The sequence below is a fragment of the Hemicordylus capensis genome, chromosome 1 (genome assembly GCF_027244095.1).
Source record: "Hemicordylus capensis ecotype Gifberg chromosome 1, rHemCap1.1.pri, whole genome shotgun sequence".
Lineage (NCBI taxonomy): Eukaryota > Metazoa > Chordata > Lepidosauria > Squamata > Cordylidae > Hemicordylus > Hemicordylus capensis.
Window position 1 is genome coordinate 378,841,964 of NC_069657.1, and position 23,523 is coordinate 378,865,486.

General features: G+C 43.4%; 1 protein-coding gene across 7 annotated transcripts in view; it reads left to right on the plus strand.

Annotated features, from left to right (window-relative positions):
- The window catches only part of DISC1 (DISC1 scaffold protein), a 311,857-nt gene that overhangs the window by 44,093 nt on the left and 244,241 nt on the right, over nt 1-23,523 (plus strand). The window lies entirely within an intron of this gene.

Below are 23,523 nucleotides of genomic sequence, written 5' to 3' on the forward strand. Positions count from 1 at the left end.
ACACCCATGACTCCCCATGGGCTGGCCATCAGAGATCCCGGGGTATGTTGGCCCGAGTGCTGGGGGCGCGCGTGTTCTTTTGTCCCTCAGTGTGTGAAGATGTCAGTGTCTACTGCTGATCCTACTCCATATGTCAAAAGAGCCACCAACTGACCTGTGTCATGCACCGTGCTGCAACCCCTCTCTGTGGTGGGAACACCAATTGACAGGGTTTTATGGATTTTATTGGTTTCCTACCAGGCACCTCAAGGGGTTTCAAGTTTGTCCAGTTTGTCCTGGTCTTGATGGATTATGCCACCTGATATCCCAAGGCCATGCCCATGAAAACCATGGCAGCTCCCGCCGTTAGGCTTTGCTGTCCTTTTTCTTGCAGGAAGGTTTACCCCGAGAACTATTGTCAGACCAGGAAATCTCATTCCAATTGGCTGTACTTCAAAGACTGATCCGGTTACTGGAGGTGATGGTGAAACAGTTGTTTACCTCAGTATATCATCCCCTGAAGGATGGGCTGACTGAATGCCTGAAGTAATGCTGAACAAAGCGGTGCTGGCGAAACCACATAAATGGGATCTGTACTTGGGCCCTCTGAAAGATTCCACAGGCCTCCTTAGGTTATACCCCATTTGAGCTGCTGTGTGGAAGGAAGCCCAGGGACATCTTAGACACCAAGAGGGAGTCCTTTGGCACGCTCAATGCACCTGCCCTGAAGCCCGTGGGGGTATACATGGAGCAGTTACAAGCACAACTGTGGGCCGTCCAGGTGGCCACATGACAGAACTTCTATGTGGCCCGGGAAAAACAATGGCAGTACTACGACCAATCTGCCCAAGATGTTTCCCCCCAGATTCCTAAGTCTTGGTATGAGCAGGAGCACTCCCTGGACCCCAGGCTAGCCAGTGGGTTGGCCCTTTTCGCGAAATACGGCAACTGGATCCCATCAACTATGAAGTTGCGTGTGGGCGAGGGAAGGGCTATGAAGCAGTTCCATACAAACCACTTAAAGCAATGAATAGAATGAAAGGGCAACAAGGCTGGCCTGTGTTGGCAGATGGAATGCGCCACCCCAGAAGCAACCCACCCCAGGGTGGACCCGGGGTTGATGGAGCCCCAACAAAAACAACTCCAAGGAGTGTTGGCCGAGTCCCCGCACCTGTTTTCTATCACCTCCAGCTGGACTACAGCGACCAGACATTGGATTATAACACCTCCAGGGGTAGTCATACTCACTGCCTGGTGACCTGTGCTGTGTAAGCATCGAGAAGTCATAACAAACAAAGTGCAGGCCATGCTAGCCCTTGGGGTCATTGAGCTGTCACATAGCCCATAGTGCAGCCCCATAGTATTAGTGCCTAAACCCGATGGCTCAACCTGCTTCTGCATAGACTTTCTGCATAGACTGCCCCACGCCGATCAGATGATCGAACCATTGGAAGCCTTGGCCTACTTGCCCTCTGTTGACCTCACCAAGGGTTTCTGGCAAATTCCCTTGCTAGTGGAAGACGGGGGAAAACGCCTTTGCCAGCCCTCAGGGCCTCTTTCATTTTGTGACTATTACATTCGGCCTCTGTGGGGCTGTGGCAACATTTCAAAGACTAGTCGATCGAATATTTTACCATTGTCAAGACTTTGCGCTCGCCTTCTGGGATGACATCATGGTCTTCAGCCTCTCCTGGACTGATAATCTAAAGCAGGGTTTCTTAACCTTGGGCCCCCAGATGTTGCTGGACTACAAATCCAAGAATCCTCGGCTCCATTGGCTTTTGCTTGGGGATTATGTGAGTTGCAGTCCAACAACATCTGGGGACCCAAGGTTAAGAAACCCTTATCTAAAGCACCTACAAACAGTATAACAAGCACTTATGGAGGCAGGCTTGACCACCAACCCTATGAAGATGTTACTGGCAGCTTGAGAATTAAACTACCTGGGGTATGTTGTAGGACAGGGTTTGATACACCCTCAGAATGCCAAAGTAGCAGCCCTCCAATGGATAGACTGACCACAAACCAAGTGACAACTCAGAAGTTTCCTGGGGATGGCCAGTTATTATCAAAAATTCATACTGCAATTCGCAACACGGGCCGCCCCACTAACCAACCTGTTGTGAAAAGGGATACCCTCTCAATTGCCCTGAACTGCCAAGGCTGGCCAGGTCTTTCTTGATCTGAAGAATGAGCGATGCCAATGCCCTGTACTTCAATGCCCAGACTTCGATAGACCGTTCATATTACAGATGTGTCAGTGTCTGGGATTGGTGCTGTACTCTTCCAAACCTGGGATGGCAATGAGCATTCCATTCTCTATCTGAGCCACAAGCTGCAGCAGTCTGAACAAAAATACTCCACTGTGGAATGGGAGGCGTTGGCCATGAAGTGGGCCATATTGTCCCTGCATTTGGATCATAATCCATTCGTCCTGGTAACTGACCATGCCCTGCTCCAATGGCTGAACCCTATGAAAGACAACAATCCATAGATTACGGTGGTATATTTCTTTTATGCCATACTGCTTTAAGGTATGTCATTGCAGGGGGCCAGACAACGCAAATGCGGATTTCCTTTCGTGCCTCTCTGAGGAGGCAGACAGACCCCCCAATAAAGGTCTATATGGGTGTGGGTGTCAGGGTTCTGCCATCACTCCAAGGGGTGGCGTGGGGGAGAGGGATGATGCTTGGGAGAGAGGCAATACTTGGGGGACCTTCCCAGGAAGGAGGCATCAAGCTTCCTCTGCCCTCCACTGGGAGCATCTGACTGGCCCCCGACAATCACAAAGACAACGCTGATCAGATGTGGTGCAGTCTTGTGAGATCTGGGGCAGTTCTCATGAGATCTCAATATGAAATCTCGCTAGAGGTGGGAGTCTCGCAAGAAGTGCCCCACATGTCAGGAGCTATTTAAACCCAGACTGGCTGATGATGAGGGGCCAGTTCAGGAGGAGGGCTGCTGAGAGCAGGAGCCCTTTGACTCCCCAGGACTACCTGGAGCAGTAACTGAGCAGAGCAGCCAGTGAGGTTAACAGCTGTTCACGGGGCAACACTGTATTCCAGGGACCAGAGCTCCGAGGCTGGCATAGTCTGGGGTGGACGGCAGCCCCAGACCTGACAGGGAGGGTGAATTTTAGGGATCCAGTTTTCTCTTCAAAGCACTCTGTGCCTGGTAGATATATGTCATTGAGGGTTGTGGATCCCTCAGGGACATACTTTCACGTGGCATAGGGTGCTGCTGGGGGAAAGAGTAATGAGGGTATTGACTGTTGCCCATTGCTTCTTCCCCTAGAAGTGCTCTGTGCCACATAAAAGGGTATCTCTGAGGGCTACGTGAGCCTCAGGGACATATTTCTACCAGCACAGGGGCACTTTGAGAGAAGGTAGGATCCCTAAAATTCACCATGCCCACTTTACTCTGGGCACTTCACAGCTACAATAGGTTTTCTGCAGTGGGTGCTCAGCTCATGTTTATGCCCACTTTGGTAGTCTGGATTTCAGCCATGGACAGCAAAATGGTTGATTACTGGGAGAAAACTCTCTGCTTAGTTGCAGAGACTCGTATAATAGAAATATAAATATACACACACACGTGTGTAAGCGTGCACACATATACATACATAAATTCTTAGTTTGGAGATATTTCATCTCGATGGTTCCATAGTCTGAAGGTATTTTATTCCAACCTGGAGCACTAGAATATGCCAAATGCTACAAATAACATGCTTACGTTTTTGCAAGACATGAGAAACTGCATTTAGGTATTTGGCATTGCATAAATTCAAATGTCATGCTTTTGCCCTAGTAATGCCTGGCTGTATTTGATATTACCCTGGAAAATGAAATGGCTGAAGTCTCTTCAGGATTGTATTACATGCATGAGAGACATCAAACCAGGCTATATGATCAGCAAAGGCAGATGGTAGGGCCCTTTCCTCAGCTATACTAGTCTGGTCTGCAGGGAGTGTAATGCTTTTCGTAATGCTCCACCACATTAAAAAAAATCCTTGCATATAGCTAGCTAGCACATTATTGAGCAAGATTGTGTGTGTGTGTGTGTGTGTGTGTGTGTGAGAGAGAGAGAGAGAGAGAGAGAGAGAGAGAGAGAATGTGGAATGCATTTAAAACAACAGTCATCCAGCTATATTCCATAGTGGTCATGTTCAGTAAGAACTACATGCTGAGCATGTGGTTATGCTAAGCATATAGATGAACTTATGGATGATAAAGAAAAAGGTAGTCACTTTCAAATGGAATGCTACTGATGTACAAAAGAAGTACTACTTTACACAAGACATATAGAGGTAATGTCCTGAATGCGTGGTGTAACTACACATATTTGAAATATGGGGATATTTGAAATCCCCCAAAATGGTGGCGATAGCTGGAGTTATAGAACACATACATTAAAAGATTGCAGACATCCTAGATCTTAACATCTTTGTGTGGAAGTTGATTCTCTTTATTAAAATGGAACTGACTTCCAAATAAGTGTGCTTAGTATTATCCATATTTGGAGATTTTGCCAAACAGTGGGGAAAAGTTAGCAGCATTAATTCATCAGCACAGGCACTGGACCAGATGCAATATGATGGTTTTGAGTTTGGCAAAAATAAAAATGTTTGAAAGAGAGCACTGTAACAGGGGTGCCTCTGTTGTTTATTATGATGCGGTGGTACAGGATGAACTATAAATGGGAATATATGACAAATATGATGAAAATTTATATACTTTTTAAAAACAAAATTTCCTGAAGCAGTTTACATATAAACAAACAAGCAAGCAAGCAAGCAAGCAAGCAAAATTAAATAAAATGGCTCCCTGTCTCCAAAGGGCTCACAATCTAAAGGACAGATATAAGAGAGACATCAGCAACAGCCATTGGAGGGATGTGGTGCTGGGGATGGATAGGGCCAGTTGCTCTCCCCCTGGTAAATAAAGAGAATCACCACTTTAAAAAGACATCTCTCTGCTCTGTTTTATCAGGGGATATAGCTACCTATATCCCCTGCTGAAACAGAGCAGAGAGACATCCTTTTAAAGTGGTGATTCTCTTTATTTACCAGGCAAGATCGGTAATATTCATTATCGCATTACATATTTTCACTACTCCCCACCCCCACCCCTCAAGGGATGGGCTGAACCACCCAGTTCTGGCTGTGCTGAGCTGGCAGAGGGTGGAATGAATTCATTCTGCTCCACCAAAACTATGGGGTAGATCATGGTTTTTGCAATGGCTTCCATAATTCACTTCACAACAATACCCTTGCCTGTATCTGAGACTGTCAAATGCAGCTAAGGGTACGGGTTTGTTTGTTTGTTTTACTTATCTCTCTCAGTGCACTTCTCTGTACTTGGAGAGGCAGCTCCTTGTTTTACTTAAAATGATGAGCTAAACAGTTCATTTAGGATGTAATCCATGGCCTTGCAAACCCCATTGAAGTGATAGATTGCATCCCTAGTAAACAAGTGCAAGTTAATTGGATTTTACAGAAAACCTCTATTATCAGGAGCTTCACAAGAGTGAGAATTCTTGCTTTATACTTTGCTGCATTAAGACAGTCCTTTCTTATAACATTTGTAAGGTTTGGAACACTGTGAACAATATGATTTAATCAGCAAGTAAATGGGATGTCTCATGCTGTTAGATGAATTTGGGTGTCAGTCATCATTGGTACATAGGAAGCTGCCATATACCAAGTTAGACCATTGGGCCATCCTAGCTCAGCATTGTCTGTCAATGGGCTTCTTCAAGGTTACAGACAGGAATCTCTTTCAGCCCTATCTTGGAGGTGCCAGGGAGGGAACATGGAACCTTCTGCATGCAAGCATGCAGATGCACTTTCAGTGCTCACATGTAGTCTTGCAGTGCTTACATGTAGTCTCCCATTCAAATTCAAACCAGGGTAGACCCTGCTTAGCAAAGGGAACAATTCATGCGTTCTACGACAAGACCAGCTCTCCTCTCCCTATCATGTCCCTAACTTACTTGCCTATCAGTGACCATGAAGTACCATAGCTATATATTTAATTCGCTTAGCCGGCATACGTGCCCAGGATTTGGTGGCGGAATTCTTGAGACAGGTTGCAAGAGTTCCGCCGCCAAAGGGCGAGAATTGTGGGCAAGAAAAATGGCAGCGGGCAGCAGTGGCGGGCCGCAAAACGACCCGAGGAGGCAGGCTCGGCTGGCTGCCAGGAGGCGGTGGGACGGCCTGGCCAGGTCAGGCTGTCCCAGGTAAGGACAAGGAGGCAGCGGTGGCCCAGCCTGGCCTGGCCGCGGGGAGTGGGAGGCAGCGCCGGCGGCAGGACAGCCAGAGTAGGCGCTGGTGAGAGGGGTGAGTGGGAAACAGGTGACGGCGCGAAGCTCTGGCTCCCATTGGAGGCTGGGGTGGGAGGGAAATGGGTGGTGGGACTTCGCCGCCTGGGAGAAGGTTCCCTGTTCGCCACCCACTGAGGTAAGATGGACAGTGCGGGGGGGGGAGGGGAGGAAGAATGGAATGGAAGGGGAGGGAGGACAAGAGAGAGGGGGGCAAGAGAGTGTGGGGCAAGAGAGAGGGAGCAGGAGGGAGGGGGAGAGGGGTGAGAGGGGAGGGCAGGGAGCAAGAGAGAGGGGAGCAGGAGGGAGGGAGCAAGGGGAGGGAGGGCAAGAGAGAGTGGGGCAGGAGGAAGGGGGAGGGAGGGCAAGAAAGTGTGGGGCAGGAGGGATGGGAGGGGGAAGGAGGGCAAGAGAGAGTGGGGCAGGAGGGAACAGCCGGCCTCAAAGAGCTCACAGATGCTCTTTGTGAGTAGACTAGTATGCATTATATTGCTGATTGTTTTGTAATGAGGAAATACACTACAGTTATATATATTACTTATAGGTTGTATGGATTCTATAAATATTTGATGCCAGTGAGAAGGGGGGTTATATATAGGCATAAAACCTGGATTATTTTAATAGACTACTTAGACAACAGTATTTTCTCTACTTTATGTGTGTGTGTATATTGAGCAGCATTTCCCAACAAGTGTGCCACAGCACACTGGCCTGTGTGCCATGCTGATTCGCTCTGAGTAAGCTCCAAAAGTGGGGTGTTTGTTCCCTGTGTTAGGAGCTGGCTTAATGTTCCCTGTTTTAGGAGCTTAATGTTCCCTGTTTTAGGAGCTGGCATAATGCACCAGGAAGAACATAACACTCCTGGTGCATAAGGGAACAAGTGAGCTCCAAAACAGGGTGCTGAAATCTCTGACTCAAAATAATGGAGCTGACTCAAAATAAATAAAAATCATGTGACAGCTTTGCTGCCACAACAAACACCCCCCCCCCCAACGAGCCAGCGTGGTATAGTGGTTAGAGTGCTGGACTAGGACCGGGGAGACCCGAGTTCAAATCCCCATTCAGCCATAATACTTGCTGGGTGACTCTGGGCCAGTCACGTCTTGCTCAGCCTAACCTACTTCACAGGAGAAACTTAAGTATGTAGTACACCACTCTGGGCTCCTTGGAGGAAGAGCGGGATATAAAATGTATAAATAAATAAAAATCAATAAATGTGTTGTGGGTGCAACATGCACCATTAAAAAAAAATTAAGTGTGTCTTGAGATGCAAAATGTTGGGAAACACTGACAAGACTCCTTGAAAAGCCTGAGAGTTCCACATGATCCTGCTGGATTATGCCCAACAACTTGTTATCACGTGTAGCTCCATCAGATTCCCCCCCCCCCGGCTTGCTACATGTAGTATAAAAGTGCATATAAGGGGAGATGGATTGTTTTGCTCTTTGCTTTAATTTTAAATGTAACATGTTTTAAGTGTTAAAAGTATTACACAGTTTATTACCCAATTTACAGTCTAGGTGATGAAACATAATGAAATGTCTCATTTGTCTTTGTATTTACTTGTAACTTCCTCTTGATGGCCACATTACCATATATTTTCCTAGCAGGTAGAATGCCAAATGAAAGTAATAACAACATTTTGCCTTACATAGCATAGAAGAGAAATTATTCTATTTTTCAGGGATGTTGGAGTGTTGTCACAGCTCATTATTCATGACAGAGTTTGACAGCTCCAAGGTTAAACTCGTTGCTGAGATTTTTTTCTTTTCTTTAAGCAGGATATCTGTGGGAAGTAGACAGAAAGGGTAGCTTGTATTTTTGTATCAGTTTGGACATTTGTATAAGATTCTTGTAGATTGAAAATATTTTAAGATTATTTTCTCTTCATTACGGGCTGTGGAAATATGTAAGTGTGAGGGGGCATCATTTAGAGGCAAGAGTGCTAGCTAGATTTTAAAGTAGGAACTCAGAATGTGGATCCCAGGAGGCATGGCCTACTATTTACTAGTGATGAGCAAGCTCCCCAGCTGCCCTGTAATTAGCTGCTCCTTCCAAGATTTCCTAGTAAAATCTCAGAGAAAGCTTTGGGTCTTTCTGAGAGTTTTCTGGTGAAACTTAAAGAGTTCAAGCTTGGAAGACCTTCTTGCCAGTCCTTGTCAGTACCTCTGTTTCTCAGTGTTTTACATACAGGTTGCCTAGACCTTTTCACTTCATTGTACCCTAAGATCCACACACATGTTAGTCATTTATTCAGCAAAATGTATTCTTTTTGTCAACCACGGATGTCACCCTTCTCAGGAAAGAGGAGTGGTCCACAGATAGCCGGTGGTCAGACCTCTGCCTGTTTGTATCCCAAATCCCATCAGTGTGTCTCTTCACCAAATTCCCCCGCTGCATGTACTTGTGTCTTGGCATCAGCTATTCCATCCAGCTGTGCCTTGGCCCTCGCGCCCATTCTGCTTCCAGCCTCCAGTTTGGACCTACCCCCAGCCCCAATCTGCACAGCCCAATCTTTGCTGCATTAGAGAACTGGTCTCTTGAGATCACACCAGCTTTAGACTTTTCCTGGCTTCTTGGCTTGCAAGTGGTATGCTTGCCTCCACACCTGCATCCTGTTTTCCTGCTTGTTCCTGGAAAGAGGTTCCTCAGCACCTGCTGAGCAACAAGTGCTCAATACACCATTGGAAGGATTCAGGTTTATTAACCAACCTATGCGCCAGACTCTTTTGCTCCCCTCCTTCCTTGCTCTCTTTAAAGTCTAAAACTCTTTTCTAAAGGCCCATTTCTCTGGCCAGCCTTGAGCTGATTTCAATTTGGGTCTCAAGCTAAAACACCTCTTCCTGAGATTCAGTTTATGCTTATTAGTCTTACCAGTTAATATTGTATTGCTTATAATCAGTTTTTACTTTCTGTACCTCTATTATCCTTCAATAAATTTAAATGTATTTTGACTCCAACTCTCTGCCCTTGATTTCCAAGACCAAAGCTTTGCACAAATTTATTCTGTAATGGACTGCTCACTTTAGAGTTGCTGATTCATCCACCTCAGTCCAAAGTTAGTCAAGAGTGCATAGCCAGCACTCCAGAGTAGTTTCATTAACAGCACTCATATGGAAGGCTGCAGTTAAGGCTTTAATGTTAAGGCCAGGATTGCTTTGTGGAGCATCTGTTGCCATCAGGGAGCCTGGGAAAAAGGAGTTCCCCGTGTCTCTCACCTCTCCATTAAGCAGACAAACTTTTTTTAAAAATCTGCCAACTTCTTTACTAAGAGTTTGTCAACTATTACTCTTTTCAAAATACTGATAAGGTAGAGAATATCCTGTCCAATATTGAACATATTATTTCCAATTTTTTTCTTTTTTCTTCTTAATCTTAATTGGGCGGGTCTGGATGATACTCTTATTGACCCAATTCAATGAGTAGGAGAGGAGCACGGGTGTGCATATCACCCATTGCACCACCCTCTAATTGCCAGAAATTCACTTGTGGCTTTGGAACAAGGATATTCAGAGCTAGAGTTCATTTAATAAAATCTTAATTTTATTGTTGCCCTGAAAATGTTGTTTCTATTCTAAGTATGTTACTTTTAAAGGGGTTAAAGAGAAGCCATTTTGCTAGGGATGTGCATGAATCACAATTTGTAACACATCCTCTGTACCTTTAAAACAGAGGAGAGCACGTATGTGCTGGAGAGTGCACATGCGTGCCAGCATCACATAGGGGCAGCTGAGGGAGAGTGCCCCTGGCGCACAAAGATAGCCGTTTGCAGTGCCGCGATTCAGGAAGTGGTGACGAGCGGTGGAGGAGCAGGTATATACCAGCTTTCCTCCATTTTAAAGGTGTAAGAGATCTGTTGTGAATTGTGATTTGTGCATATCCCTACAATTTACCCTCATGCTCTATAATATCTGCCACCAAGCCTGGTAATTTTAATAAGTGTCCATTGGCTGACTCCTAAATGTTTGGGCTGGTTCCTAGATCCAAAGAAATTGGTCAAAGTCGAGGTTTATTGAAACTGTTGGATTAACTAGGTTGATTGAAATTAATTGAAAGTACAAGGATGGGACCATAAGTCAGTGGCAGAACATCTGCTTGCATGCAGAAGGTTCCATCCAGGTTCAATCCCTGGTGTCTCTAGGTAGGGCTGGAAATATCCCTCAGACTGGGTGTGTGTGCTGTAACTGGGGGTTCAGAGTTTTCTGGCTCAAGGGCCTCCTGACTGATTGATTCAGTAGTGTGACCTGGATCTAGCATCTTTGTAGCTGGTGCTGTCTTTGAGTAGGCTAGCTGCTCCTCCTCTGTCTGAATTCTGACTGCATGACTTGGGGCCAAGGTCACAACAGAGTAGAAAGCATTTTCCCTATTGGCTTGGTATTTGGGGCAGCTTGGTTTGACTTGCGGCGGGAAAGGAATAAGAGCGTACTGTATTCTAATTTCTCGTAGAAGCATATTTCAGCATTTCCTATATGTCATCGTTAGATATTTTATATAAGTTTTATGGAACTTTCATTTATCTCATCTTTATGTTAATTGAGTTTGTTGCGTACGGTTTATCTTGTGTACTTCATGTCAGTGCGATCCTGAAGAAGCATAATTTCTGTTTATCCAGACTTCTGGCCATGTGAATATTTGAGATGACCCTAAGCATAAAGAAAGCAGTATTATAGTTTCAAATGGAAGTGTGCTCTCTTTGCTTCAAGGAGGGAACTTAAAAATTTGCTTGCAAAGATTGCTAACTACAGAGCCAAGGATCTGTTGAGAGTATGGGCGTCTCAGAACAGATGTTCTAACATCCTTTAATTATACTCTATAGAAATATTCAGTGATTTTATAGAAAAATATGCTGAGATTGATATCATAATCTATTTCAGCAAAAATTAGCGGTACATTTTTAACTGCTAGATAATTCTGCAGGTATTTTAATTGTGATTGATTGATTAAGTGACCTCAAGTCAGTGTCGACTCTTAGCAACCACATAGATAGATTCTCTCCAGGATGATCTGTCTTCAACTTGGCCTTTAAGGTCACTCAGTGGTGCATTCATTGCTGTCGTAATCGAGTCCATCCACCTTGCTGCTGGTCATCCTCTTCTCTTCAACTTTCCCCAGCATTATGGACTTCTCAAGGGAGCTGGATCTTCACATAATATGTCCAAAGTATGATGGTTTGAGCCTGGTCGTTTGTGCCTCGAGTGAAAATTCTGGATTGATTTGTTCTGTGATCCATTTGTTTGATCCATTTTAATAGTACATGATACAATTAAACTGAAATTTAATTGGTAACAAAAAGTGATTTAAGATTTGCAGCTGATAGATGACTTTCAGTGAATCTCTTTGCACAAATTAAGCAATATTTCTTATCAATAAAAACAGATTATCAGTGCAATTAAAAGGGAAGTGTTAGGGCTTATACCTTCTTGGCAAAATCTTGAAGCCCTCATTCTCCTTGATATGTTTGCTGTATTTGACACTGTTGGCCATAGCAGCCTTGAATCCCTCCTCTTCCCCACATTTTTTTAAGGCTCTGTGATACTGGTTTTTTGCAGCAGAAAATACATGTGCACAGTCAGCTTAAAATGTAAAGCAAAATGAATATTTCCTCAGGCTAGCAAAATTGCATACCCCACCTTCAGTATTTGAGTGGGAGTGGTGATGAATTAGCTGTAGTTCTCTGGACATGGTGCCTCCTGGCTTGAGGATGCCTGGTTTCTTTATCAACTGTAAACCATTATGTATGTGTGTGGTTGGGAGCAGGGGCATGCAGGACCTTCTGGGATGCTATCTCTTCAGACAGCACATTTTCTCATTTGTTGGTTTTCTTTCTTTCTACCTAAACAATTATGTTTCATCAAATGAAATAGATGAGGATAAACATGATGAATGAACAGATTGCTTGAATTCTTCAGGTCATGCACAGCTGATTGCGCAATTTGTCAAAGCTGTTCAGCAGGTGAGACTGAGAAATGAGCAAGTAAAGGCAGATATGGTGGTGCTTTGTATCATTTTGTCTGTAGACTCTTGCTAGGCATTAGTTATGTGTTGTGCTGTAATGCTGGGTTTCTCAGATTGGATACAAGACATATGAGAGTTTGCTGAGTATTTTGGAAATGTAGACTAGTGCATTGTTTATAGAACTATAGATAGGTGGGTGTGCATTCTCATCAACCCAGCAATGCTGGAAAACCCACTCTTAAGGAATGTGACAAACCAAAATAACTCCATCTCAATCCCTGCCATAGTGGGATCATGAATATAACATTCAGAACCAGTTTTGATGGACTAGGAGTGAACATGTCTGACCTAAATGGGTCAGCCGTATGACTTTGTGATTAGGTGATCATGTTGTATTTCTGGGTAAGTATTCTGACTTGCCTTTCACTGATGAGTACTTAACTTGTGTGACAAGAACATTTGCAGGAGCTAATTTTTGCAAGGAACATTTGCAGAAGCTAAACTTTTAAATCAATCAAGATTTTAAGTGTTACTGCTACTGCTTCTATATAACATGCCAAAGTTATGGAATTGGATTGCAGCCTGTTAATTCCAGTGAACAGAAGATGCTATGTGGTTGAAGCATATGAAGCTTCCTTTTACTGAGTAAAACCGCTGGTGTGTATCATCTGCTGTAAGTGGTAACAGTTCTCCAGGATCTTAGGAAGAGATCTTTCCCACAAGCATCTTTGCTGCCATTTAGCTATGGTTGCTTCCAAGCAAAACAGGTTTTGAATAAACTTGCAGAGAGAAATAATGTAGACAAGAACAGACTTTAGGTGCAGCAAGAAAGAAGGCAGACTGAAACGGGCAGAGCCACTATTGGGCGCACAGGTTCAAGGATCCCGAGCCACCACCAATTAGGGGCCATAAGCATGGCCCCAGATACGCCCAGCCTGCATCTGACGTCAGACACGGGGGGCATTATTTTGGTCCCAAATGTGGCTGCACAGCCGTGTTTGGAGCCAAAATTGGCCCATGCTGCATTGGCAGTGTGGCCGGAACGACTCTCCCTGCCTTAAAGGGAGGGAGAGCCGCTCCTGGTCTCACTGCCAATGCAGTGGGGCCGATGAATCTCCCTCCCAAATGGGGCCACGCATTTAGGAGAGAGATTGGCCCATGCTGCATTGGCATCGTGGCCGGAACTTTAAGGCAGGGAGAGTTGCTCCGGCCCACGCTGCCCAAAGCAGCACGAGCTGATCTCCCAAACGGGGCCACGCGGCCCCATCTGGAAGGGAGACCATGCACCCTGCATCTGACATCAGATCCAGGGGGCATGGCTAGCTGGGCCCCTGTGTCTGACATCAGGTGCAGGGGGCGGGGCCAGGGGGCTTCAGTGGTGGCTGCACACGGGCTGCCGCCAGCCTCCCTACGCTGCTGGACTGAAATGCCAAAAGGTGCAAATGATGAGGGATTTGTTTATTTGTTTATTTAACTAAAACATTTATACCCCATCCCTCCAGTACATTACTGCTTGGGGCGGCTCACAGCATTTATAAAAGAGTTACAATATAAAATCAGACTAATAAAATTAACTAAGTTAAACAAGTTATAAATCCAAGCTAAAACCACAATCAAAATTAGCTTTTAAAATTCCATATTAAAAATTTAAAGCTAAAAACTAAGAATTATAAAAACTAAAGACTAAAGAACCTACCAGATATATACAGCAGGTGAAACATTAAAAAACCTCTTTTAAAAGATGTGTCTTAAAAACACTGGGAGAGGAAGCATGGCGAAGCTCTTCAGGGAGGGCGTTCCAAAGCTGAGGGGCCACAACTGAAAAGGCCCTGTCTCTAGTCCCCCACGAATCACATCTCTGTTAGTGGCAGGGCCTGAGATGATGAGCAGAGGGCCCTGGCAGGTTCATATGGATTACAACACTGTTTTCTCTAAGTCCATTATGTTTCAGAAATTTGCCTTCTACAGGAGCACATAGATAATTTTTAACGGTATAAAAACTGTGACAATCCTGGTAGGTCTCAACTTTTGTGATCCCCAAAGTAGCTGCTGCTGGGTTTTTTGGGGGTGGGTAGGTTGGGGGCTTGTGCTCTTAATAGACACCCTTGACCTGCAAGAGGCAGGTGGAGTGGGCAAGCTGAGAAATATTTCACATTGCTTCTGATTTTTTTGGATACTACATGGGGCAATGCCTCTTTGATGGTTTTGGGACCATGGCAAAAACCTGGCCTTGACAACACCTGGAGCTAGCTCCAATTGACAGAATTAAATTTTCATTAAAGATGTCACAGCTGAGAGATAAGGCTCTCCTGGCTCATAAATCACATTGATAAAGATCTCTCTTTTAAGTGGTCAGAATAATATGTGTCCTGCTCCCCATCCCCTGCTTTGTCTCCTGAGTACTGGAGTGAGCAAATGCAAAGGAGAACTGGGCTTCTGTACTTCTACTGCAGGAGGTTCTGGAGCCTTTCATCCAAGCTGCCTTCTATACACCCATGAAAGGTACAGGGGCCTTGTCCTTCTTTGCCTCTGTTCAGCAGCTGGGGATTAAAAAATTAACTTTGTTGTTTTTCCAGAATAATGCATTACACTGGTCTTAGGAGAGGAGAGCTGGTCTTGTAGGAGAGGAGAGCTGGTCTTGTGGTAGCAAGCATGACTTGTCCCCATAGCTAAGCAGGGTCTGCCCTGGTTGCATCTGAATGGGAGACTTAATGTGTGAGCACTGCAAGATATTCCCCTCAGGGGACGAAGCCGCTCTGGGAAGAGCAGAAGGTTTCAAGTTCCCTCCCTGGCTTCTCCAAGATAGGGCTGAGAGAGATACCTGCCTGCAACCTTGGAGAAGCCGCTGCCAGTCTGCGAAGACAATACTGAGCTAAATAGACCAATGGTCTGACTCAGTATATGGCAGTTTCCTCTGTTCCTATGTTCCTACAGAGAACATGGACTCTAGGTAGGGATGTGCCCGAACTGGCTCGGGTAGGGATCAGTTCATTTTAAAAAGCAGGTAACCTGTTCCTCCACTGCCCCACTGCTTTTCCAGGCGCAGTGCCCGCTTTCCAAAAGGCCACGTGCGGCTGCAGCACTCTCCCAGGAGCCTGCACGGGCGTCAGCACGCATATGGTTGCTGCACATGTCTTTTGGAAAGCAGGCCCAGAAAAGCAGTGGGATGACAGAGGAGCAGATAAGGACCTGCTTACCTGCTTTTTAAAAGAACCGATCCCCGCCGAACTGGTTTGAATGTGAGTGCATGAGCTGGTTCGGTGCTTTCCTATGTAGGGACCGAACCGATTTGGGCACATCCAAAGGTGTGCTTTGGGTTTGCTCCCATAAGGGAACTGAGCACTTTTTAGTAGAACAATAAAGCATTTGGCCTTTTTTAATACAAGGTGGGGGTGGGTGGGAGACCATTTTGATTTGTAGCTCAAAGGAATAATGAATGAGGAGCTGGATTAAAGTTTTTCACACCGTGGAGAAAGGATTATCAGAAACACTCTGATGTAGGAGGAAAGACTTCTGCTGTAAAAGGGGGAGGTATAGGGAGGAATACTGAAAAGTGAAATTCTCAGCTTGTCATATGTTTTGGTTTTGGAATCAAATCCAGGAAATTAGAGATCTAATTACATTTTTCTTTCTTAAGAAAGGCTTTGCAGAATATTGAGAATCTGTCTTAAAAAACCCACTCTCCTAATGATGACAGTCATATACTTAAATAAGGAGGGTTGCCAGTGATATCTTTCTGTACTTTTACAGTGTTACTCAGGTAGTTGGCATTGACTCTAGTTTTGAGAGATATGTTTAGAATTTTAATATGACAGGACTGTACAGCCTGATGGAAAACCCCACAAACTTTTATAGGGAATCTTAAAGGACCGGGGGCGGGGGGGCTGGCGGCGGCATGCAGCTGCAGTATTACTGCAGTATCATTTTCTTCCAGGCTAAAAAGAAGAGTGCAGGGCTATCCTGGCTGCCTTCTGTCCTTTTAAAACACTAAGACAGGCAGATGGGATGGTGAGCAGCTGATTTGTATCAAGTCAGTCCATCTAGTTCAGTATTGTTTGCAATGGCTGGTATTGGTTTTCCAGGTTTTCAGACAGGCGTTGTTCCAACTTTATAATGAGACAGCAGGGATTAAGCCCCTTCTTACATGGGATTGCAGCAAACCACCTTTTCCAACTCAGTGTGTTGGGGATGCTGTTTGCTATTTATCTGCTCACCTATTCATCAACAAGTGTGTGGAAAACCACAAATTCATTGTACTCAGTGTGTGGAGGGTGTTACCAGGTTGGCCATAGATATGATGCTGCAAAAGCGGTACTGTAATCCTCAAGTTATGTAGGTTATTCAGAAACTTTTAATGCAGAAAGCCCTGTGGTTGCCTTTGGTAGTTAAATTACCTTGTTTACCTGAATCCAAGATGAGTGTTTTTCCCAGTTCTTTCCTGTTAAATATAGGGGAATTCATCTTGAATTTAGAATCCTCTTTCTTTTGGGTAAATATAGGTATAACTGTATTTGACCTCTCTCTTTTAAGGTATCATCTTACATTCAGAGTTGCCTTCTATTTGGGTAAATATGGTAAATTAAAATTTAATTGAATAACCAGTTAAAATAAATTGAATTTATCAGTTAAAAGGCTGGTGATTAATCAACTAAACAGTTCCTGTTGGTTCAATAGCCCTATAAACATATTTTAAAAATAAGTCTGCCAAAGAATGCTTATTGAGAAAAATAATCTGCTTGAGAAGCTATATTGTTGTACCCCGAAGATGAAACCAACAAGCAGTCAGACAATAGTAGTATCTGAAGATGATTTATTATTTTCGTTTTGTTTTGGGCCACTTTGCCGTAGGAAGTTAATTGCTTGGCTCACATATGGTTCCCCCCGCTTCAGATTCCCTGGATTCTTTGATCAGTTTTACAACTTTGGATATTCATAATTTAGGGTGTCATCTTACTGCCTTGAGGGACTGAAAATGAAATTTCCCACCAATAGCACCATGCAGCCTATTGCAGGAAAAGGCTCGTTTAATTGCTGGCATGGTTTCCCCCCTTCTTCTTCTGAAATATTGAGCATTCAGAACTCACTGCTGCTTTAGGCAGAATACTGAACTAGAGTGACCTGTAATCTGATTTGGAATGTCACCTCCTGTCATTTTAAGACTTGGGTATTTTGATCTTGTCCTTGTGTAAATACTTGCATGCAGTATAGTGTATTCTTATGCAGCAAAGCAATGGACTATACTTGCAGATGACAAAACACTCGGTGTGTTTTTGTTCTTGGTTTTTTTGGTGTGTGTGTTTGTTTTTTGCATTCTGGTAGATATCTGTTTTATAATAATAAAGCATCTGGACTTGAATGGTGCAACTGACCATGAAAATTTCTTGCTTAAGCCCCATTGAAATGAATGGGACTTTCATTGTTGTTCTCTTATACAAAACTCCCATTCATTTTTGTGTAGAAAAGTTCTTTGTGAATGATGTTCTAAGGAAAATGAATGTTTGGAAAACATCTGCCTATATTACTATTTAGACTTCCAAATAATAAAAGGTGTTGGGCTGGGCTCCACAGCTACCTGGACTTCATTGGGAATCTTGTATGCTTGGCAGCTATATAATGTTAGTGAAATGTTTAAGTGGGTATTACAATAGCCACCTCGGAGTACCTAAATTTGAAAATGTTGCCCCAAGGGAAATTTTCTTTTTTTGATAATATATTTCATTTAATTGCCTTCCCAAGTAAATCTTGATTTCTGTAGCAAGAAGAAAGAATAGTGGCTTGCTGTGGAAGCAATGATGCTGTTATAACCTGCCTCCTCCCATGTCTCTAGGGAAATTTTGCAAATGCAATTATAAGAGATCCTAGAAATCTGAGACTTTCTCAAGAAAATTCCATTCCTTGTTCTGCCATGTTAAATTGGAGGGAGGAAGAAAAGATTTTTTTTTTTTAATCTTGCAGATGCTGGGCCTGCATGCATGCTATTCCATTGCCTAATCAAGCAAACCAAACCACTAGGCTGTCAGTGAGGATCGAAAATGGCAGCTTCTCTTAACAGTTTCTAGGCTGACAGCACATTGATATTGCCATGATTAAGCCTTTATGAACACTCAGTTAACTGGTCCTTACTATAAACAGATGTTAGAGGGCCAAGCCTCCCACAGTAATGGATGTCAGATGTCCACATTGAACTTAGCTGATGGAAAAGTTCTATATTTATCTCATGGCATTCATTTTTAGATTTCTGGATCTTGTTATTGCTGATAAAGTTCCATGGAAATAGACATGGGTTACGGAGTAGTTCTGCAGTTTCAATTTGAACAGGGTATCAAACTAAGGAATCCTCAGTGCATCATGTTTTGTGGAGGGAAATTGGCTGACATCCATACTAATGTTGTGTGTGCTGGAAAAAAGTTTTGTGCATGCAGTGGTGGGAGAGCTACTTTCATCAGTCTCTCCTTTCCTCTGCAGCTCATTGTACCTCTTGAAATATGTCGCTGAGGATCCTACAATCCTCAGGGACATATTTCTGGAAAGCACAGTGGGCTTCAGAGGGAAGGGGAGATCTGTGAAAATAACCCCTCCCCATTGCACGTGTGAAATGTTTTATGGTGTGTGCAGCATTGTTTTGGATGTCAGCCACTGCATATATGAAAGACATACAATGCAATTCTTTGCATGTTTACATGAAAACCACTGTATTCAAATCCTTTGTGCCTAGGATTGCAACTTAGCCCTCAAAATATGGAATTGTACTAAAATTATAGATTTCTTAGGTGTTCACTGTTTTTTTTTTAATGAATCTTTTGTTTTGGTAGCACTTTAAGATGCATATAATTTGGCATAATTTTAAGAACAAATGACATCCCATAGCTGGAATGTTCTCATATTCATGGCATTAATGAAAATGCTACTTATTGGCTGAAACTTTTATCATTATCATAATGCGTGTTGTTCAGTCCTATGCTTCTTTACTAAGAACTGTGTTCAACAGGGTTTCATTTTAAAAATTCTTTTTTCAGTGTAAAACACTTTGAGAATTTTGTGTTGGAAAGCCATATGTAAATAATAGCAATAATAACTCCAATCCGGTGTGTGGGGGACTGCTGCCGTAGTGCTTCTGTAGCTATAAGGAGGGCCAGTATTATTGTCCGCAGTACAAGATAAGATCACATGGTACCGCCTCATAGTGCAGGTGGTGTGTGCCTTGAATCTCTGTGGGTTTTTGGTTTTTTTAAAAAAACTTGCAACTTAGAATGTGGTTTCAGAAACAAGCTGATGATTTTGATGTGAAGGTCAGTGTGAGTTGTTATAGTAGCAAAGGACGGAGAAATCCTCAGAATAGTTCTGTCCATGAATACATTGCTTTAAGGCAGGGTTGCACAACTTTGGCCCTCCAGCCCTTGTTGGACTATTGCTCCCTTCATCCTGACTGTTGGCCATTGTGGTTAGGGGATGATGGGATTGTAGTCCAACAGCTGGAGGGCCAAAGTTGTGCAGTCCTGCTTTAAGGCTTTAAACCATTTAAAGAACAAATCTTAAAGCAATGCAACATATTTGTGCTAACCATTGACGGGGTAATTCAGCCTTTTCCGCATCCATCCCTTCCCATGACCAGGTCTCTGTACAAGTGTAAGGATTCCTGTACACGTGATCTCTGCTGCATTGTGCACCCAGAGTACTGCTCAAGATGCACATTTCCCCATCTGTATGTGTGAGAGACTATTAGGTAAAGGAAACCTTTGACATTCTGTCAAGAAGGTTTTAACTATTACATACCCTAGATGCAATCCATTCTATGAAGGTTTATTTGATGTAATTAACTACACTTCCCCCAAAGGGGGAAAAAATATTAGCTTGGTCCTGAACAAACATTTGGATGAGACAAAAAGGCTTGGATAGTTTCCTCCTCATGTAGACTTTTGTTTTCCGTAGCAGCAACTATTGGGCGGAATGACCTTTACCAACTGAGGTTGATGATGTAGTGGAAGGGACATTTTTCCACTTGACCTTTACACAATGTGTCATCTTGTCCTGTAGCACAAAAAATGAGATGCAATTGACAGATTTGATGGAATGCTAACCTGACAGGAGCTTATTGTTTGGAAGGATATATGTGTTGAAATGTAGACCCCCATAGCTATAGCATGGCAAGTTTTTCATGTAGCAGTCACTACAAAGGGACTGATGGCATAGAAATGGCTGTTAGCTATATCCTGGTGGGACATTTGATTTTAATTAAGAAGCTCATCTTTTTAAAAAAATGGATCTCAGTATCCCCCCCACCCAATATATTTGACAGTGCTTATTCTATTTGGGAGGTTAACTGAGGAGCACTTGGAGCAGGTTAACTCCAGTTCTGCTGTAACTTCATTGGCCCCCAGTTGGTTTCTGGGCTCAATTCAAGGTGGTAGTTTTGCCCTTTAAAGTGCTAAATGGTCTTGGACCAGCATACCTTAAGGACCAGCTTCTCCCTTATGCACTCACCTGCACATTAAGTTCATCTTCAAAGGCTACTTTGTGTATCCCTGCTGTCTGAGGTATGATGGCTGGTTATGTGAGAGTGGGCACTCCCGTTCAAGTCTCCAGTTTACTGGGTAAACAAACAGTAGAACATTTTCAGATTTTCATCTGTAGATGTGATGGGAGGATTGATATGATAGGAGAGGATGTGAAAGAATACCTCCACTTTAACAGATGGCTAAAAACTTGGCACTGGGAATTGAAGAAGCAATTTTGGTGAGATGAGCAGCTAACCTCCAAAACATAGGAAGTAGGAACCAGTTCATATGAGCCTGGATTATTGTTGGTCAGCAGGTGAGAATTTCAGCAAAGTGTATGATGAAACAATTGTTTGATTACTTCACCAAGCACCCAAATGGCATCTCAGCATGTTACGAACTTCAGAACACAAAATTGCAAGTGGAAAATCCTTTGTTTTTACCATGTTGGGTGCGTTTTGCAGCCACTGTGTTTGGTGCCTGCCGCATCAGTGTCTCTCCCCCCTCCCCGCTTTTGATCTTTTCTTTCTGGTGGGCCTACTGGGGACTATCTAATGAATGTGCTGACGTTATTGAGGCAAATATAGTTGGAATGTGGGAAATGCGTTCCGGACTGGGTGATCCAAACCACCTGGGAGTACATTAACTCTTCTCCAAGCTGGCAAAGCACTTGCAATTGACAACAGAGAGGGAAGACTCACACTGTGCATTACACAGCAGATCACATTCTTTGAACTGTCAATTTACAAGGCCTTTGCCAAGAGAAAGGGGGAGGTGCAGAGTGGTGAGCTCCACACTGTGGAGTTCACTTCTTCACATTGACAAAGTATTTGCAAATGGACGAGAAAAGAAAGAAAAGCCTTCCTCATTGCTCTCTGGGTTTCTCTTGGCCGAACTAGATGAGAGGCAGAATACATGAACAGTTTTCTAACTTGTTTTTAAACAAACCTGAAATGGAGCTATGGGGAATTGTGATTTTTATTACAGCACAAGGCAGGGTAGGGAAAGGTGTTCTAATCATTTCCCTCCAGGCTGTTTTTCAGATAAAAATTGTTTTCCTGCTGCTTTCCCACCCTTAGGGGAAAAAAAGATTCTAGGACCCCATATCTGCCTGTGGAAAGGAGCAGCTGAGGGGGAAAATGGGCTAGAAAACTGTCCTTAAGGGTTAGGCATGCACTCTCCTGCCAATGCTCCAGTCAGATTTGCAGGCCACTGCAGATGTATTTCAGGTTTGTTTGTTTGTTTTTTAAGTTGGAAGAATGTCCATGCTTCTCCCAAATACTGTAGATTGACCTTCTCATTCTAGGTGAAATTTTTTCCTTCATCTTGCAGTGACCTTCTTGAATTCACCAAAACTGGGGACATTTTTTTTTTTTGCACCTGATGAAAATATTCACAATTCTTGTGCCACCCCCACCCCCCGCCTCAGATAAGCCCTAGTTCAGATGTCTTTTCATTTCCCCTAAGCACCTGGGCAGATTTACCTCTAAGAACGTAACAATAGTTCTGAGAAAAGCTTCAGAACTGAGCTGATAAGCATATTATCAAAATGAAAAAGAACTGATCGTGGTTGTAAATGATGAAAGAACTGGAGGATCTTTTGTTGCTCAAAGATGAAAAAGAAATGAGTTTTACTTTTATTTGAAAAGAGTATATTAAAAGGCATCCTGAAATTATAAAAGAACAAAAAGAGCAGTAATCTTCTAAAAGTGTCACTTACTAAAGGAAAATATGCACTTCCTTTTACAAAGAAACATTTATATATTTTTTTCAAGTATTCTTTTTATCAAGTTCTCAAAGTTTCATCAATGTTAATTCTGCCTAAGAGACAGAGATAAGTATTCAAACTGGGAATTTAGAGTTGACTTCCCCAGAGTGAGAAGACACAGTTAGAAGAGGGTCAGAGCTGAGAATATGTTTGTGAAATTTAACAAACAGGTGGAATAATGCAGTTCAGTTACATAAACTACCAAACTCTTAAAACTTCACATTGAAGTATTTACTGCAGTATCAATAACCATAGCTTGTTAGGCTAAGATTAGGGCTGCCAGATCCAAACTGCATATAATAGTGAAGCTACACAACCCTGGCATATATTATATGGGCACAAATGGAACATAGGAAGCTGCTATATATTAAATCAGACCATTGGTCTATCTAGCTCAGTATTTTCTTCACAGACTGGCAGCTGCTTCTCCAAGGTTACAGGCAGGAATATCTCTCAACCCTATCTTAGAGAAGCCAGGGAAGGAACTTGGAACCTAGATGCTTTTCCCAGAGCAGCTCCATCCCATGAGGGGAATACCTTGCAGTGCTCACACTTCTAGTCTCCCATTCATATGCAACCAGGGTGGACCCTGCCTAGTTTAAGGGGACAAGTCATGCTTGCTATCACATGACTAGTTCTCCTCCCTATGGAACTATGGACTCATGTTATCAGTGTTGTCTCTAAGGTTTTGTTTATGACCTTCATGGTTACAAAGTGAGAAGAACTGTGTTGTTTTTGTTTTGAGCCTTGCTGGTCTTGAGGACCCAGGTAAAAGGAGCATAGCAAGTTTGGTCCTAGAACAAGAAGTGAAGATAGGCCCCTTGCCCCCAGCTTCTTTTCTCTTCTCATGTCTTTGCTGTTGAAGAGAACTGTAAGGATATGGTGAAAAATAAACACTATTGGCACAGCTTTTCTCTTGTTCCTATGCAAATCATATTACACACTCCCCATGCACACACTTTTACACACATCCCTGCACATTTCCCTGGCTCTGAAACATTTTCTAAT